Source organism: Mustelus asterias, chromosome 21, assembly GCF_964213995.1.
Source record: "Mustelus asterias chromosome 21, sMusAst1.hap1.1, whole genome shotgun sequence".
NCBI classification, from domain to species: Eukaryota; Metazoa; Chordata; class Chondrichthyes; order Carcharhiniformes; family Triakidae; genus Mustelus; species Mustelus asterias.
Window position 1 is genome coordinate 75,880,560 of NC_135821.1, and position 17,431 is coordinate 75,897,990.

The following is a 17,431-nucleotide window of genomic DNA, read 5'->3' on the forward strand; positions in this document are numbered from 1 at the left end:
TCTCCTCTTTGGGACAGCATAGCTGCACAGTGGTTAGCACTGCTGCCTTACAGTGCCAGAGACTTAGAAACTTAGAAACCCTACAGCACAGAAAGAGGCCATTCGGCCCATTGAGTCTGCACCGACCACAATCCCACCCAGGCCCTACCCCCATATCCCTACATATTTACCCACTAATCCCTCTAACCTACGCATCCCAGGACACTAAGGGCAATTTTAGCATGGCCAATCAACCTAACCCGCACATCTTTGGACTGTGGGAGGAAACCGGAGCACCCGGAGGAAACCCACACAGACACGAGGAGAATGTGCAAACTCCACACAGACAGTGACCCAAGCCAGGAGTCGAACCCAGGTCCCTGGAGCTGTGAAGCAGCAGTGCTAACCACTTTGCTACCGTGCCGCCCTTACTAGACCTGGGTTCAATTCTGGCCTTGCGTCACTGTCTGTGTGGAGTTTGCACGTTCTCCCCATGTCTGTGTGGGTTTCCTTCGGGTGCTCCAGTTTCCTCCCACAGTCCAAAGGTGTGCGGGTTAGGTTAATTGGCCATGATAAATTGCCCCTTAGTGTCGGGGGGATTAGGACTGTAAATATGTGGGGTTACAGGGATGGGAAGTGGGTGGGATTATTGTCGGTGTAGGCTTGATGGGCCAAATGGCCTTCTTCTGCACTGTACATTCTATGATTTAATTCCATGCACCTTTTGGTATGGGATCTTTAATAGTTAGTGTTGAGGAACAGTACATTTTTAATTCTGTACACCCAGCATTAATATCAAACACACTAGATCAGCCTTAGGGTCTTTTTCCTCTTACGTAACAAAGTGAATCAGCGTCGACTTAGAGGAGAAGCACGTCTGAAATGAATGAATTTGGCAACTTTCCATTTCCCACAATTGGCACCCTCTGGCTCACTGTGCGCCTGTGCTAATTTTGGGGAAGCTTTATGCTTTAATGGAACTGGACTGAGAATACTGAATGCAAGTCGATCTGCGTATGGATAATTTAATCCAACAACCTCAAGTAATATTTGAACGCAACATCCCAAAGGTAAAAGTACTGTATGAAACCAACTGTATCACGCCAGAACCTGAAGAATTGTGCCATACAGGATTAGGTTAAACTGAGGCTTCAGATTATTAAGTATGAGTTTCAGCCAGTCTAGTAAATCATTTGCTCTGGATTCACTTGGATGAAATCACTTGCATATAAAACAACTTTATGGATCTTATTTCCAAGTAGTTCACCATTGCAATAAGTGCCAATTAGATGAGGGTGAAGTATAGACAACACGGTCATTTTGAGTATTTTTTTCAGAATCTGCCTCAATTTCCTAGAAACTGGACAAGACAATATTGCTTTTTATCATTTAATTCCCAACTGTTATTATTGAGAGTTAATGAGATGGTTCTTGTGCCCAATGAGAGCGGTAAATGATTTTTAATGCTGCTTTCTTAATAGGAGAAGCTAATTAACACACGTGAGCACAGTATCATTATTGCTTGTTTTTAATCCAAGAATACCCCTCACATTCACTGACATTCAGAATCACCTGACTTTTATTTCACCCATTTCGCCATCTTATCAACAATAATTTGCAATGTGCTGCCATTTCAGAACTATTGAAAGGAAAGGTTTGCGTTTCTATCGTGCTTTTCATAAGCATTAGGCATCGCAAATCACTTTATAGACAAAGGAGTACTTTTTTGAAGTGGGGTGACTGTTGTGATGTGGGAAGCATCACAGCAAGCTCCCACAAAACAGCAACATGGTAAAGACCATTATCTGTTTTTGTGTTGTTGATTTTCTTTTTTAAAGTTTATTTATCCATCACAAGTAGGCTATTACATTAACACTGCAATGAAGTTACTGTGAAAATTCCTCAGGGAAAGTAGGGAGAACATCCCGCTCTTCTCCGAAAAGTGTCATCGGAACTTTGGGCGGTACGGTGGCACAGTGGTTGGCACTGCTGTCTCACAGCACCAGGGACCAAGGTTCAATTCCTACCTTGGGTGACTTTCTGTGCGGATTTTGCAAATTCTTCCCATGTCCATGTGAATTTCCTTCGGGTGCTCCGGTTTCCTCCCACACTCCAAAGATGTGCGGGTTGGCTGGATTGGCCATGATAAAGTGCCCTTAGGGACAGGGGGACTAGCAGGGTAAATACGTGGTGTTATGGGGATAGGGCCTGGGTAGGATTGCTGTCTCGATGGGCCAAATGGCCTCCTTCTCACTGGAGGGATTCTATGGTTCTAACCTTAGCAGGCAGGACTTTGGTTTAATGTCTTATCCAAAAGATGGCATCTCCAACGGTGCAGCACTCCCCCAATACTGCACATTTACTGTCACCTATTTTAGCTTCTTCCACAAGTTTGAAAACCGGCCCCTCTAATCCTATGTCCAGATCATTGATGCATACAATGAACAACAGCAACTTGTAGCCACAGAGCATGTTCAACGTAATAAAACATCTCAAGGCACTTTACAGGGGTGTTATAGAACAAAATATGACACCAAACCATATAAGGAGATATCTGGGCTGACGCCCAAAGGCTTGGCCAAAGGGGTTGGAACAGAGAATGTCCCACAACATAAGTGGGGGATGGCACGGTGGCACAGTGGTTAGCACTATTTCCTCACAGTGCCAGGGACTTGGGTTCGATTTCCGGCTTGGGCACTGTCTGAGTGGAGTTTGCACATTCTCCCCGTGTCTGCGTGGGTTTCCTCCAGGCACTCCAGTTTCCTCCCACAGTCCAAAGGCGTGCTGGTTAAGTGAATTTGGGCATGATAAAATTCTCCCTCAGTGTATCCGAACAGGTGCCGGAGTGTGGCGACTCGGGGAATTTCACAGTAACTTCATTGCGATGTTAATGTAAGCCTACTTGTGACACTAGTAAGTAAACTTTCAACCTGTAAGTGTAAGTAGTTCAACAGTAACCCTCCAATCAAGTTTGAGAACCCTAACCAAACAATTAATTGTGGTGGACCTCAGTTGTGCCTTTGTCCTATATGGACCACCGTTGTGTGTGTTTGTCATACCTGGACACATCCCCTTCCAGTTTGGTTCCTCCCCTCAGCACCTAGTATAAAGGTGGCTGTCTCCTCCCCCTTGTTCAGTCCAGGTCGGTTAATTGTTGGGATCTGCTCCTGATTCTGTTGTGAATAAAAGCCTACACTTATATTGGCATATCGGTAGTCTTTCGCCTTATTGATAGCGCATCATTAATTAAAAGGGATTTTTGCCATAAATTTACTGCCACGGGAATCGGAGCGGGCGAGGGGCGGACCATGGACAGGTCTGTTGATCTCAGGCAGGATTGTACAGTGAGGTTGTAAAGTCCCGCCCTTTGTCTCCAATGAGCTTTGCATTCTGAACTAAGGTTGTTCTTTGTGTTGTGTAAACATAATCTAAACACAGGGGGGCAGTGTACAATTATAAACCAGTCTGAAAAGACTAAAAATGGGTGAAATGTAATGTAATGGGGCTGTACAGCCGTGTAATCACCTGGTGTGAGGAATTGAGAGATTTTTATATATTTTTAAAGCAACCTAACCCCAATGTTGGGTGAAATTTTCCCGTGATTTGTCAGGGTGTCGGACTCTGAATGAAAACCAGCGTGTCTCACTCCAGATCCACAGTCGAGAGTTTGAGCCACTCTGACAAAGAAATCAGTGGGTGGGATTAACACCATCACCCTGATGGGGCGGAGTCTGATAGAGCCAGCCAGGCCGACGGCCCACAGCAGGAACACCCCGATCAGCAGAGACTTAAAACCTCCCCCAGCAACCCCCTTCACTCCACCACGAAGGTGTCAGGGGCTTCCCCACGGCACAATCAGTCAGGGGCTTTTCCCCCATTCCACCCCCCTCCCCCAGTATTGCCGGCGCTCACTGTCGCTCGCTCCTTGTGCCTGCTCGTTTCCTCACTTCGATGGTCACTCCCCCTTCAAAGACCCGACACTCCCCTCTTCAAAGCCCTCGCCGCTCTCGCCCCACCACACATGATGGGAACCACCTCCTCCCCTCCGCCTCCAGTTGGGCTCTCCAGAGGGTCTGCCCCTGACACAGGCTGGCACTGGCTGGCACTGCCAAGGGACATAACCAGGGGACAGTGCCAGGTCATGTCGCTCTCCCCCCAGGGACTATACTTACCTTTGCACCTCTGGGGAGAATCCCCTCGACTGATTCTCATTTTTCAGAACCTGTAGTCATGTCAGTGAGTTATGAATATTCAGTGAGGAGGGATCATATGACAGGGGAGCTCCGGAAGTGTATTAAAATGTATTTAAATAAGGTATTTGTTATGTCCCTGGCGAGGGGAGATCTCGTCAACAAGGAACCTCATTTTCCGATTCTTGCGGGGTTTTCTGTTTGCTTCGCTGTTCTTGCCAACGGCCAACATGGGCTGATCACCCAGTTCTCACAGCTTCTGGCTGCCTCACCATTCGTCCCGACCCTGAGCCTTTCCAGGCTCCCACATCCACAGTGATTCATAGAATCCCTACAGTGCAGAAGGAGGCCATTTGGCCCATCGAGTCTGCACTGACTCTCCAACAGAGCATTTTACCCATCTTACCCAGGCCCTATCCCCCAAACCCCACATATTTACCCTGCTAATCCCCTTAACCCACACATCTTGGGACACTAAGGGGCAATTTAGCACGGCCAATCCATCTAACCAGCACACCTTTCAGACTGTGGGAGGAAACCGGAGCAGCCGGAGGAAACCCACGCAGACACGGGGAGAAGGTGCAGACTCCACACAGACAGTGACCCAAGCTAGGAATCGAACCTGGGTCCCTGACGCTGTGAAGCAGCAGTGCTAACCACTGTGCCACCCGTGCCACCCTGATTATCCCAAAATAACTTCCGGTTTCTTCCCTAAACCTCAAACCCATAACAGATTCATCCATCAAATCCATTATCCTTAAACCCCGATTGACATTCTACTACTCATCTTCTGTCAGATACTGGTGAAGATTGTCAACTGCCCTTTATCCTCAGGTCATGTGCAGTTGTAAATGCCATCTGAACAAGCGTGAGAGTGTGGTGACTGGGAGATTTTCACAGTAACTTCATTGCAGTATTAATGTAAGCCGATTTGTGACACGAATAAATAAACTTATAAAAACTTTAAAAACTCTTGAAAGATTATGCTCTCATTTCTCTTCTTCTCTCCTTTCTCTCAGATGTCTTCAGATGTGTGATCACCATCCAATTCCTCATCCAGATTTACTTGCTGCATTACATTTTCCACTCCAGTTTTCACCTCAGCTACAGCACCATGATGTAGCTGATCAAAATGACAATGTCCTCTATGACTGCAACCTCAGCATGTACATGAGTGTGATCTAATTTCTCTGTGGTCTTCAACATGGCAAACCTGAGGCGGCACAGTGGTTAGCACTGCTGTCTCACCAGCACCAGGGACCCAGGTTCAATTCCCGGCTTGGGCCACTGTCTGTGTGGAGTCTGCACGTTCTCCCTGTGTCTGCGTGGGTTTGCTCCGGTTTCCTCCTACAGTCCGAAAGACGTACTGATTAGATGCATTGACCATGCGAAATTTTCCCTCAGTGTACCGGACAGGTGCCAGAGTGTGGCGACTAGGGGATTTTCACAGTAACTTCATTGCAGTGTTAATGTAAGCCTACCTGTGACACTAATAAATAAACTAAAACTAAACCAATGCTCCTCTCCTGCCCCATCTCAGCATTTGCTTCTGTTCATTCATTATTCCAGTCCTAATGTCGCCACCTCTTCTTCAATCGATCCTGCACCCATCCTCATTATCTCCAGCATTCTGCAAGGTTCCAAGTACTCATCGAATCATAGAATCCCTACAGTGCAGAAGGTGGCCATTCGGCCCATCGAATCTGCACTGCCCACTTCAGAGTGTCCCTAATTTTATTTGAATATTTTTTATATCCTCCAAGTCAATCAATAGACGTTCTTACATTTTCATTGGGAAAGAATGTACTTCAGAGAGTTTTATTTTCCGCTTTAAACTCATTTGTTTTAATTTGCCAGCAAAACAGATGAAAAATCTGGCATTTTCTGGAAAAGAGGGTCGACAGGTGGTTAATACCCAGGTCTGTATCAGTGCAGCTCACAGATTGGCAGTTGGGAATTGTGAAAATAGCGTCACACAGTCAGTCATCCTCAGAGTTTCTAAGCTTCACTGGGGGAGGTTGGACTCAAGCTCAACATTTTCCCAGCAGCGCGGTGAAGATTACGAACAGTCATGTGGAGAATTCATAAGCATGAGGCTGCATCTTACCACCTGTTGCACAGGTAACATGTCGAGGAGTCGCCAGCATTGTAATCCTTTCCATCATCGCCCTGCAGCTCAGAGCATCTCCAGGATCCCTGCTCCGAACGCAAGAGCGAAAACCTCTGACCCTTTTATTTAAAATAACCATTGTGATGTCACTGAGTCTTGGCACAATATCACCAAAAGAAAGCCTGGGTACAAGAAGTGGTGAAAATGGACTGTGGGCGGCCGTGGGACACTGTCTTTTCAACATGGGGAATTGGGATCATACCCATCTCACACTGTGGGATCGGAGGCTGTACATTCTGTTACCTACATGTGTGTGCATTCCATGGATAATGTATTTGGCTATGCTCAGCTTTGCGAAATTGCCTGCAGTGCCTCACTAGCTCAGAGCAGGATTGTTCGAGGAACCTAAAGAGCGTTTTGGATCAAAAAAAAAATTTAAGGTTTTGAACAGCATTGTTGGTATAAGGTAGGGGTAGATAGTTTCTGCTACAGCTGAATTCAAGACCTTCCCGCTTTTACGATTTTGAAAGATATGGGGGAGTGTTCCATTCTTTGGAATTGACAACCCGCCAACTTGGTGGAGAAGAAAGTCACGGGGAAAAAAAGAGATTTAACAAAACGCATGCGAGATATAAATAGTATATTGGGTGGCACGGTGGTACAATGGTTAGCACAGCTGCCTCATAGCGCCAGGGTCCCAGGTTCAATTCTGGCCTCGGCTCACTGTCTGTGTGGAGTTTGCACTTTCTCCCGGTGTCTGCGTGGGTTTCCTCCGGGTGCTCCGGTTTCCTCCCACACATCACAAAGATGTGCGGGTTTGGTTGATTAGCCATGTGATTTGCCCCTTAGTGTCAGGGGCATTAGTAGGGTAAATGCGTGGTGTTACGGGAATAGGGCCTGGGCGGGATTGTGGTCGGTACCGACTCGACGGGCCAAATGGCCTCCTTCTGTACTGTAGGGACACTGTGATGTATCTAAGATGTTTTAGATTGCACTCCCAGTGAGATGATGCACATGTGTACTGCCAGTGCTTTCCATATAATAAAAATCAAATCAGACTTTTTAACTTTGCCACTTACTGCAGAGCAAAATACTGAAGCTGCTGTGAATATAAAATAAATAAACAGCAGACCAGACGACATCTGTGACCACAGGCAGAGTGTTAATATCTCAGGTCAATGACCTTTCTTCAGAACTCTGGTGATAAATGGAGATGGGTATTCTATGAAGACAATATTTGAGCTAAACTGAATACAAATCTGATTTATACTTTCTCATCTGCTGCCTGTAAGCTTGATAATTCTAATACAGTACCCATGATCATTTCCTTCTTTCAGGGCAGATGTATTAAGTCATAAACGTATCAGCTTGACACGAGAATGATCAAAAGAATGTACTTACCCAGCTCAATGTGCGATGAAATGGATTTTCGATTTGGTTAGTCTGCCCAATAGGAATGATAGCAAAATAAAAACACAAGCTTAGAGGAAAAACTTTCTTACAAAAGAGAAAAGAGAAGATGAAATCCAGGGCTGACATTTTCCTTCATTCACAAACATTAGCAAAAGGTTCACCATGTGTACAATCAGACAAATCTTTTTGCCAACATTTAGAGTCATTGAGGTTTACAGCATGGAAACTTGTCCATACCGCCCTCTTTTTTTAAACTCCGAAGCTAATCCCAATTACCCACGTTTGGCCCATATCCCTCTATAACCATCTTACCCTGTAACTGTCTAAATGCTTTTTAAAAGACAAAATTGTACCCGCCTCTACTACTACCTCTGGAAACTTGTTCCAGACACTCACCACCCTCTGTGTGAAAAAATTGCCCCTCTGGACCCTTTTGTATTTCTCCCCTCTCACCTTAAACCCATGCCCTCGAGCTTTAGACTCCCCTCCCTTTGGAAGAAGATATTGACTATCTAGCTGATCTGTGCCCCTCATTATTTTATAGACCTCTAAGATCACTCCTCAGCCTCCTGCGCTCCAGAGAAAAAAGTCCCAGTCTATTCAGCCTTTCCTTATAACTCAAACCATCAAGTCCCGGTAACATCCTAGTAAATCTCTTCTACACTCTTTCTAGTTTAATAATTTCCTTTCTATAATAGGGTGACCAGAATTGTACACAGTATTCCAAGTGTGGCCTTACCAATGTCCAATACAACTTCAACAAGACGTCCCAACTCCTGTATTCAATGTTCTGACCAATGAAACCAAGCATGCTGAATACCATCTTCACCACTCTGTCCACATGTGACTCCACTTTCAAGGAGCTATGAACCTGTACCCCTAGATCTCTTTGTTCTGTAACTCTCCCCAACGCCCTACCATTAGCTGAGTAAGTCCTGCCCTGGTTCAATCTACCAAAATGCATCACCTCGCATTTATCTCAATTAAATTTCATCTGCCATTCGTCAATCTTGGTGTCATCTGCAAACTTACTAACCATATCTCCTATATTCTCATCCAAATCATTAATATAAATGACAAATAACAGTGGACTCTGCACTGATCCCTGAGGCATACCGCTGGTCACAGGTCTCCAGTTTGAAATACAACCCTCTACAACCACCCTCTGGCTTCTGTCATCAAGCCAATTTTGTATCCATTTAGCTTCCTCACCCTGGATCCCGTGAGATTTAACCGTATGCAACAACCTACCATGCGGTACCTTGTCAAAGGCCTTGCTAAAGTCCATGTAGACAACATCAACTGCACTGCCCTCATCCATCTTCGTGGTTTCCCCTTCAAAAAACTCAATCAAATTTGTGAGACATGATTTTCCACTCACAAAGCCATGCTAACTATCCTTAATCAGTCCTTCGTCTCTAAATGCCTGTAGATCCTGTCTCTCAAAATACCTTCCAACAACTTACCCACCACAGATGTGAGTCTCACCGGTCTGTATTTTGTTTTTGTATTTTATTTTTGCTGATAAAATTTAGATGTTTCAGACTGGGCGCCAAAGTAGATGAGTGAGTACAGGAATGATGTGAACTGGACTTGGACTGGAATTCTCTGGCCGTTCACGCCCCCGCTGCCGCTGCCAGTGAGAATGGGGAATGTGGCGCTCAGCCAAAACTCCATTTACAGCAGCGGGACTGGAGAATCCCAGCCGCCAGCAAGGTCGCAGAATTCTGGCCTTGGTGTCAGTTAGGGTGGAGGAGGTAAAGTTTTGGATGTTTTGATTTATGGAGGACAGAATGTGGGAGACCAGTCAGGCATGCCCACTAGGACCGGTTGTTCAGAATTCAGAGAGGGCCTCGGAAGGGCCTGTACAATTGCTCTCAAGCCATGGCCATGCACACGGTATAGAGGCTGCAGCAACAACAAGATGTCATGTTTTCAGATATCGAAGATGCCTAGCTCGTTCTGTTCCGACAGGTCCCAAAGTTTCACCACCAGTTTACAGGACTGAAACTCTCACCAGGGCATCCCTGTGGCGGGAAGAAGGCCAGCCAAACTGAGCTGCACCAAACATCTATTGGTCTGCGTTTTGAAAATACAAAATGAATGAACATCAATAGCTGTGGGGTGGAGAATTCCAAAGATTCAGAACATGCTTGGTCCATACTGCTCTAGACTGAAACCATCTTGACAAGTATCAGCATGCAATGGCAAGGGAGATCTGTGCATGTGTGATTTGACCCTGCATAAAACTCCACACTGTTTTAGCACATTTGGAACAATATTTTATTTTAAAATTAAAAACTTAAATGCATACAATAAATGTCACATGTTTTAGAAGTGATCAAGTCCAATGATAAGAAAGTCTTGCATTTCTGGTCGCCTCATTACAGGAGGGATGTGGAAAAGATTGAAAGGGTGCAGAGGAGATTTACAAGGATGTTGCCTGGATTGAGTGGCATGTCTTATGAGGATAGGCTGAGGGAGCTCGGTCTTTTCACCTTGGAGAGACGAAGGATGAGAGGAGACCGAATAGAGGTATATAAGATGTTGAGAGGCATAGATGGGGTGGACTCTCAGAGGCTTTTTCCCAGGGTGGAAATGGCTGCTACGAGAGGACACAGGTTTAAGGTGCTGGGGGGTAGGTACAGGGGAAATGTTAGGGGAAAGTTTTTCACACAGAGGGTGGTGGGTGAGTGGAATCGGCTGCCGTCAGTGGTGGTGGAGGCAAACTCAATAGGGTCTTTTAAGAGACTCCTGGATGAGTACATGGAGCTTAATAGGATGGAGGGTTATAGGTAGCCCTAAAAGGTAGAGATATGTTCGGCACAATTTGTGAGGCCGAAGGGCCTGTTTTGTGCTGTAGTTTTTCTATGTTTCTATGTATAGCGCCGTCCATAATCTCAGGACATCCCAAAGTATTTTACAGTCAGTGATATACTTTAAAGGTGTAGTCGCTGTAGCAATGTAGAAACTGTTGATGACCATTTCCATCACTTGGCTGATGATTGAAAGTAGACTGATAGGGCAGTGATTGAGTTGGGTTGGATTTGTCCTGTTTTCTTTTGTGTACAGGACATACCTGGGCAATTTTCCACACAGCCAGTTGGTAGCTGCACTGGGACAGCTTGGTGGGGGCCTTGGCTAGTTCTGAAGCATACGTCTTCCGTACTATTGCCAGAATGTTGTCACAATCCACATCCCTTGCAGTATCCAGTGCTCTCAACCATTTCTCAATATCCCGTGGAGTGAATCAAATTGGCTGAAGACTGGCAACTGTGATGCATGGCTCCTCCAGAGTAGGCTGAGATAGATCATCGACTCAGCACTTCTGGCCAAAGGGGGTTGCAAATACTTCAGCCTTGTCTTTTTGCACTGACATGTTGGGCTCCCCCATCATTGAGGATAGAAATGTTTGTGGAACCTCCTCCTGTAGTTAGTTGTTTAATTGTCCACCACCATTCATAACTGGATGTGGGACGACTGTCGAGCTTAGAACTGATCCAATTGTTTTGGGATAATTTAGCTCCATCTATAGAGTGCTGCTGCTTCTGCTGTTAAATTTGTGTGCAGTCCTATACTGCTGCTTCACCATGTGAGGTCATCAATATCAGTCCGGCAATCAGGAGGGTGGCCATTGACAATCTTGGGGGATGAGCACCTTAATCACCCTTTCATTCCTGAGGCCTACCCGATGCCCAAATTCAAGCTTAGTCACCTGTGACTAGGTGGGTAGATCACCCATCTGGAACGGGCACAAGTCTGCTTCACCAACCCCACTGAGACCCTGTGCCAGTTGTCAGATCCTAGTGCAAAAACACAAGGCTGGATTCAATGGTTTTCAGTAAGGTGATTGAGGTGGAATGGGAAAGTGAGTGACCTGCTCCCTCCTGGCCCCGCTCTCTGAGCACGGCGAATCGAGCATTGCTCGGACTATTGGGAAGGCTGCTAATTGGCAATGCTCCACGCCCAATCAGACTTCTCGACCAGGACATCATGTGGGAGAGGGGTTATGCCACAAACAGGATGTCTGGCACGGCCACCAATTAAAAGGCCACCTGCTCTCCCAATCTCCCCTTATTTTTTACGGCAGGCTCGCAACTGTGAGAAAATGAAGTCAAAAAATACACAAACACAGCCACCTTGACCAGCAGAACCTGCTGCTACATGCAGCCATGGTCCTGGGGCCATTCCTCAACTTCCACCCTTGTGCTGCCTCCTGATATTTGGCCTAAAGCGCTCCCAAACCTTTTCCCACCCAACACCCAAAAATGAAGCCTGCAACAAAAAATAACTCCCATATGCTTGAGTCTTTTGCAAACTCAATAGCTTGTTAATCGGTTATTTCAAAATGGCGGGTGGCCTTCTGATTGCCCCACCCACTCGCTGCCTGTAATATTGGAGACTGGCACAATGACATCACGTTGCCAACCTGTCATCATCGCGTTGTGGGTGTGCGGCCGTTCAGATTTGTAGCTGTAAAATCCAGCCCACAGTATCAAGTGGGGCGGCACAGTGGCACAGTGATTAGCACCGCTGCCTCACAGCGCCAGGGACCTGGGATCAATTCCGGCCTCAGATCACTGTCTGTGTGGAGTTTGCACATTCTCCCCGTGACTGCATGGGTTTCCTCCGGGTGCCCCGGTTTCCTCCCACAGTCCAAAAATGTGCGGGTTAGGTGGATTGACCATGATAAATTGCCCCTTAGTATCGGGGAATTAACAGAGTAAATACGTGGGGTTACGGGGTTAAGGCCTGGGTGGGATTGGTGTTAGTGCAGGCTCGATGGGCTGAATCGCCTCCTTCTGCACTGTAGGGTTTCTGTGATTCTATGATGATTAACTGGGCAGACCTCATACTACCCAAGCTCTCACAATGGCACCAGGTCTTGTGAGGTCTCGCCAGCGATCTTTAAAGAGACCACTCGATGCCACTCGAAAAATTGAGGTATAGAATCGCAGAGTGGCTACAGCATTGAAGGAGGCCATTCGGCCTATCAACCCTGTGCCAGTTCTCTGCCAGAAAGATTTATCTGGTCCTGCTCCTCCTACCCAATCCCTATCTAATTTCCTTTTGAAAGCCATGATTGAATCTGCCTCCATCACAGTCCCAGGCAAAGAATCCCAGATCGGAATCGCTCACTGCTTAAAAAAGTTTTCCTCACGCCACCTTTGGTTCTTTGGCGAATCACTGTACAAGGTGACAAAACCCTTTTCCAATTTCAGTTCTTGGAGGGCTCTTCCCTTCAGCCCATCAAACCTGTCCAGCACTTATCCGACCTCAGGCAGCAAGCTGCATCAGGGGCCCGCTTGACAGCCACTGCTCAGAGCTTCCAGTCAACCATTGCCTGTTGTCCCCGGCCTGCCCGGAGGGGTGCTATTGCTCCGCTGACTTGTCTCTCATTTTGGGGGCAAATTGAATTTCTGCTCGACTTTCTTCAGGGGAAACTAACAACAACAAGCCGTAGTCGACCCCTGAGAGATAGGAATATGTTAGAAAGTAGCAGGCCATGACAAGTGTGCACACTTGACCTGCAGAGAGCATGAGGAGGGGATTTGATGGAGGTGTTCAAAATGATGAATAATTTGAGCAAGGAGAGAAAGTCTCCGATGGCACAAGCGTATGGATGCTGTGAACACAGAGTTAAGGTAACAGGCGAAATGGGCAGGATTTTATGGCCTCATTCAAGCAAGACCGGAACTCCCGTCCAAGAACAACGGACATTTCCAGGTCCGCCCCTCGCCCGCTCCGATTCTGTGGCGGACGGGGCGGTAGAATCCCGGTGAATAACTTGCGGATGTACGAGGGAACATTTGTTTTTACAAAGCTGTTGTTAAAGTCCAGGCCAGAAACACCAAGATGTTTTATGCAGTTAGCCTAGACCCTAAGTTTTAAATATGAATTTGGTACAGGGGAGCATAAGGTATTTCACTCCAGGTACGATTGAGCTGACCCACGAGGAAGCTTTTATCAAAGAGGGCGATTCTTCTATCCCACTGCACTGCTTTTGTTACTCAATGGGCTGGGAGACTCGATTGGAGGCCATTTTGCAGGCTTCCCACCGGGCGCCACGGCCTCCGCGAGTCTCCGAGCACCAGAAATCGGCGTGGAGCTGAATAATTTATGGAAATCAACATTTAACTGTCTTAAACATATGATTAGCGGATCCGGGACTGAAATCTCCGGGCCCGCTAACATCTGCCCCTCTGCCAGGAGTCTTTCATTCCAGTGGGGTTTACAGTCGCTCCCCACTTGCGGGGAGCTGGCGGCCCCGACCCTGCTGGAGTGAAGGGGGACCAACCGAGTCCCCCCAGAGGGCCGGGCACTGGGGGAGTGCCCCCTGGGCATTGCCAGCTTGGCAGTTCCAGCCTGGGCTCCTGACACTGCCCAAGGGGCAAAGTGGCAATGCCCGGGGGCACCTTGGCACGGCACCCTCAGGCTGAGTGACAGTGGGAGGGAGGCCAGTGATCGGGGCTGGCAATTGGGGGTGGGAGAGTCAGCCTGCTGGGGAGGTCAGGGCTGCAGGGAAAGGGGGGGTGTTTGGGGCTGCCAGTGGGGGGGGGGGGGGGATTGGGAGATCAGGGCTATGGGGGAAAGGGGGGGAGATCGAGGTGAGCCGGGGACAGGAAGGGGTTGAGGCTGGCCCGGACGCATCTGGGGGTCAGTGATTGGCCTGTGGGGGGGGGGGTCGCACAGCCGTTGATGCTGGGGTCGTGGGGCTGGCCAGCGATTGGCCTCGACAGTGATCGGGAGCCGGCAGTTTGGGGTTACTATGTATGCGCCGATCTTGGTGCATGTGCAGTGGCCCGCTCAGCGTTATGCTGCCGGCTCTTGGGTGGTAATAGGCCCCGCCCCCTGATTTTTGGACAGATTTACGCCAGTGCACTCTGCAGCACGGAGTGTGGGAGATTCATTTTGAAATTCCCGCTGAAACCATTGTGATCTACTTCGACACTTCGATTTTTCTGGGAGAATCGCCCCCCAAGTTTATTTAAGAACACAGTTGGAATATAGCAAAAAGAATGAGCATAACTTTTCCCAATTACAAGATTTAAACATGACACAGTTTCACTCTTAACAGCTGGTTTTCTCTGTTGTTCCAATTTAAAAGTAATACCCCATTGCCACACACCTTTCTTCAGAATTAGTTAAAACAAGTATGTTCTCGTGACACTTGATTTTCAGCTTTTAACACCAATATACAGAAATCCAAACAGCCATTTGCAGAGTAGGATATATCCTCAAGACAGCAGAATAGAGAAGTAAACCTAGTCTCTCGCACCTTCCAGTCTTCAGAGAGGGGAGAAAAGAGAGACTGCTATCTCTCGACTCAAAAGCAGCATTTTCTAAGCTTGAACATACAGTGTGAGACCCGCTTCCCCGTAATGTGACCATACCTGCCAATCATCCCAATCAAACCCCACCCTGCAAAATCCCAGGGGAAAACAGCAGAACAGCATTAGTTCAGATTAAAAGTAACACTTTAGCCATTAGAAACAATTATGCTGCTGCTGCAGCAATTCAATTGGCTGGTAGACAGTTCAGCACCAAGTGCATAAAATGGCAATAACAGACCCTGCACAATAACATAGCTCAAATACATTCCTTAAAGGCACAGTATCGTCACATTAGGATACCCGGTCAAAAATCCCAAGACGTATTATTAAGTCAGACTAAACCCCAGCAATTGGCTATTTTGGCATTAGTGTGAGGATATGATGTTTCATTCCAGGTGTGATTATGCTGACACACTGGGAAGCTTTTATCAAAACAAACTTTACTTAACAACACAATTTAACTGTAGCAGATGAATTGGTTTAACATTTAACAATTAAACAATGCTTAAAGATGGCAAGATACAATTCTTAACTGCTCACATATCTCTGTGAGTTGCAATTCAAGTAATATTCCTCTTGCCGACTTAAACCCCTCTACAAAATCAGTTAGCGAAACACAGGCTTATTTATTGGTACTTAGGTTGCCAACCTTGGAGCTCTCAGGTACTTTCTAGAGAGAGAGAGAGAGAGAGACAGAGAGACATGTCTTGCTTCTTTCGGAACCAACATTGTTTGTTTTAAAATGAAAGAGAAACTGTGTATTTTCCCTACAAGCTTAGCTCCTCCCATTAAGCACACGACCCAGTCCCTGTCAATCAATCTAATGAAAACCTAATGAAAACTCTAATCTGAAAACCCAAATAAACACAAATGTTTTAGCTCATCTTAAAACAAACACTCTGGGCCGATTTTACCAAAACTTCGCGCTCGCGATAAAGTCGGGCGTCGGGCTTATACCGCGATCTGCACCCGGTTCCGAGCAGATCGTGGCTTTACCGACACCCGATTCAGGCGCGGGTCCGGCCCTCACCCAAATCGGGCGGCCCGACGATTTAAATGCATCAGCATGCATTTAAATCGACTTAATGAACTGCGCGCCCAACTCTACCGCCACACCCCAGCCTGGGAATGGAGGGATACAAACGATTGGTCCAGTTGGACCAAGGAGCGGCACAGGCTTGGAGGGCCGAAGGGCCTGTTTCCTGTGCTGTACTGTTCTTTGTTCTTTGTTCTTTAATGTCTTCTGGCCCGTTCCACATCCGCACTTTTAGCAACTTGCAAAATAAAAGTCTGAAGTTGTCGCTGCAGCTTCCGAAGAGCAGGGTCAGACACTCCAATGGCTCTCTGACCCAGCTCCTCCTCTGGCGGGGTGGGGGAGGGGGTGGGAGGAGGGGGGTGTGGGAGGAGGGGGGTGGGGGGTGGGACCCAGATCATCCTCTGGTCGCAGGGGGAGGGGTCCGCTGCCAGTCTGCGGCCAATCGGTGGGGAGGGAGGGGGCAGGGGGGTCCGCCACCACTCTGTGGGCGATCCCTCCTCCCCACCGGAGGAACGAATCCCTCCTGCCGGAGTGGACGTGCGGCCATGTCGTCCCACAAAACCTTCAGGATGAAGCGATTCCTCGCTAAGAAGATGAAGCAGAACCGGCCGATTCCACAGTGGATCCACATGAAAACCGGCTACAAGATCAGTACAAGTCCAAGAGGAGACACTGGAGAAGGACCAAGCTGGGCCTGTAAAGGGATACACCATCACTGGTACACTACCAGCCACAGCCATCTCTCCCGCTCTCTTGCCCCTGCAGGGAAGCGTAATCTATATCATGAGGTCGTGACAAATGTGATATAAATGCCAGCCTTTCCTTTCTCTAACCTTCCTTGCCAACAAAACAAACATTTTGGAAATTGGCAGAATATTTTGTGGCACTGGATCATAGTGGGAGGATCAGTGATGTCACAATAATCCAAGCAGCGACTGTTCACTCCCCAGAAACGCTCAAAGAGCGAGAGACTGGCTCCACCCAAATACCATCTGATGGGGCATGTTTTTAGACTGAATCATACTGAACCATCTAATTATGACAATGACAGATAAATATTTTTGGTGTCAAAACATAGCCCAGCGCTGAGGCTGGAACTAGGGACTGGGAGCACTCTAACCCCATTACTGTGTAAACTGATAGTCCCTCAATCCTCATCCATTCCCCACGCACAACATTGGTTAAACTTATGGTCTTGTAGTGCTGTTACCAATTAAATTGTTGCAAAGTGACAGCTGGTGTTTTGTTATTAACACAGATGTGCTTGGATCTGGAGCATGGGTTTTGGGGCGATCAAGAATTGTACTCAATAAGAGTAAATGGGAAATGATATCTGCTGCTGGCTATCCCTCGCTAGCGAGGATAATTG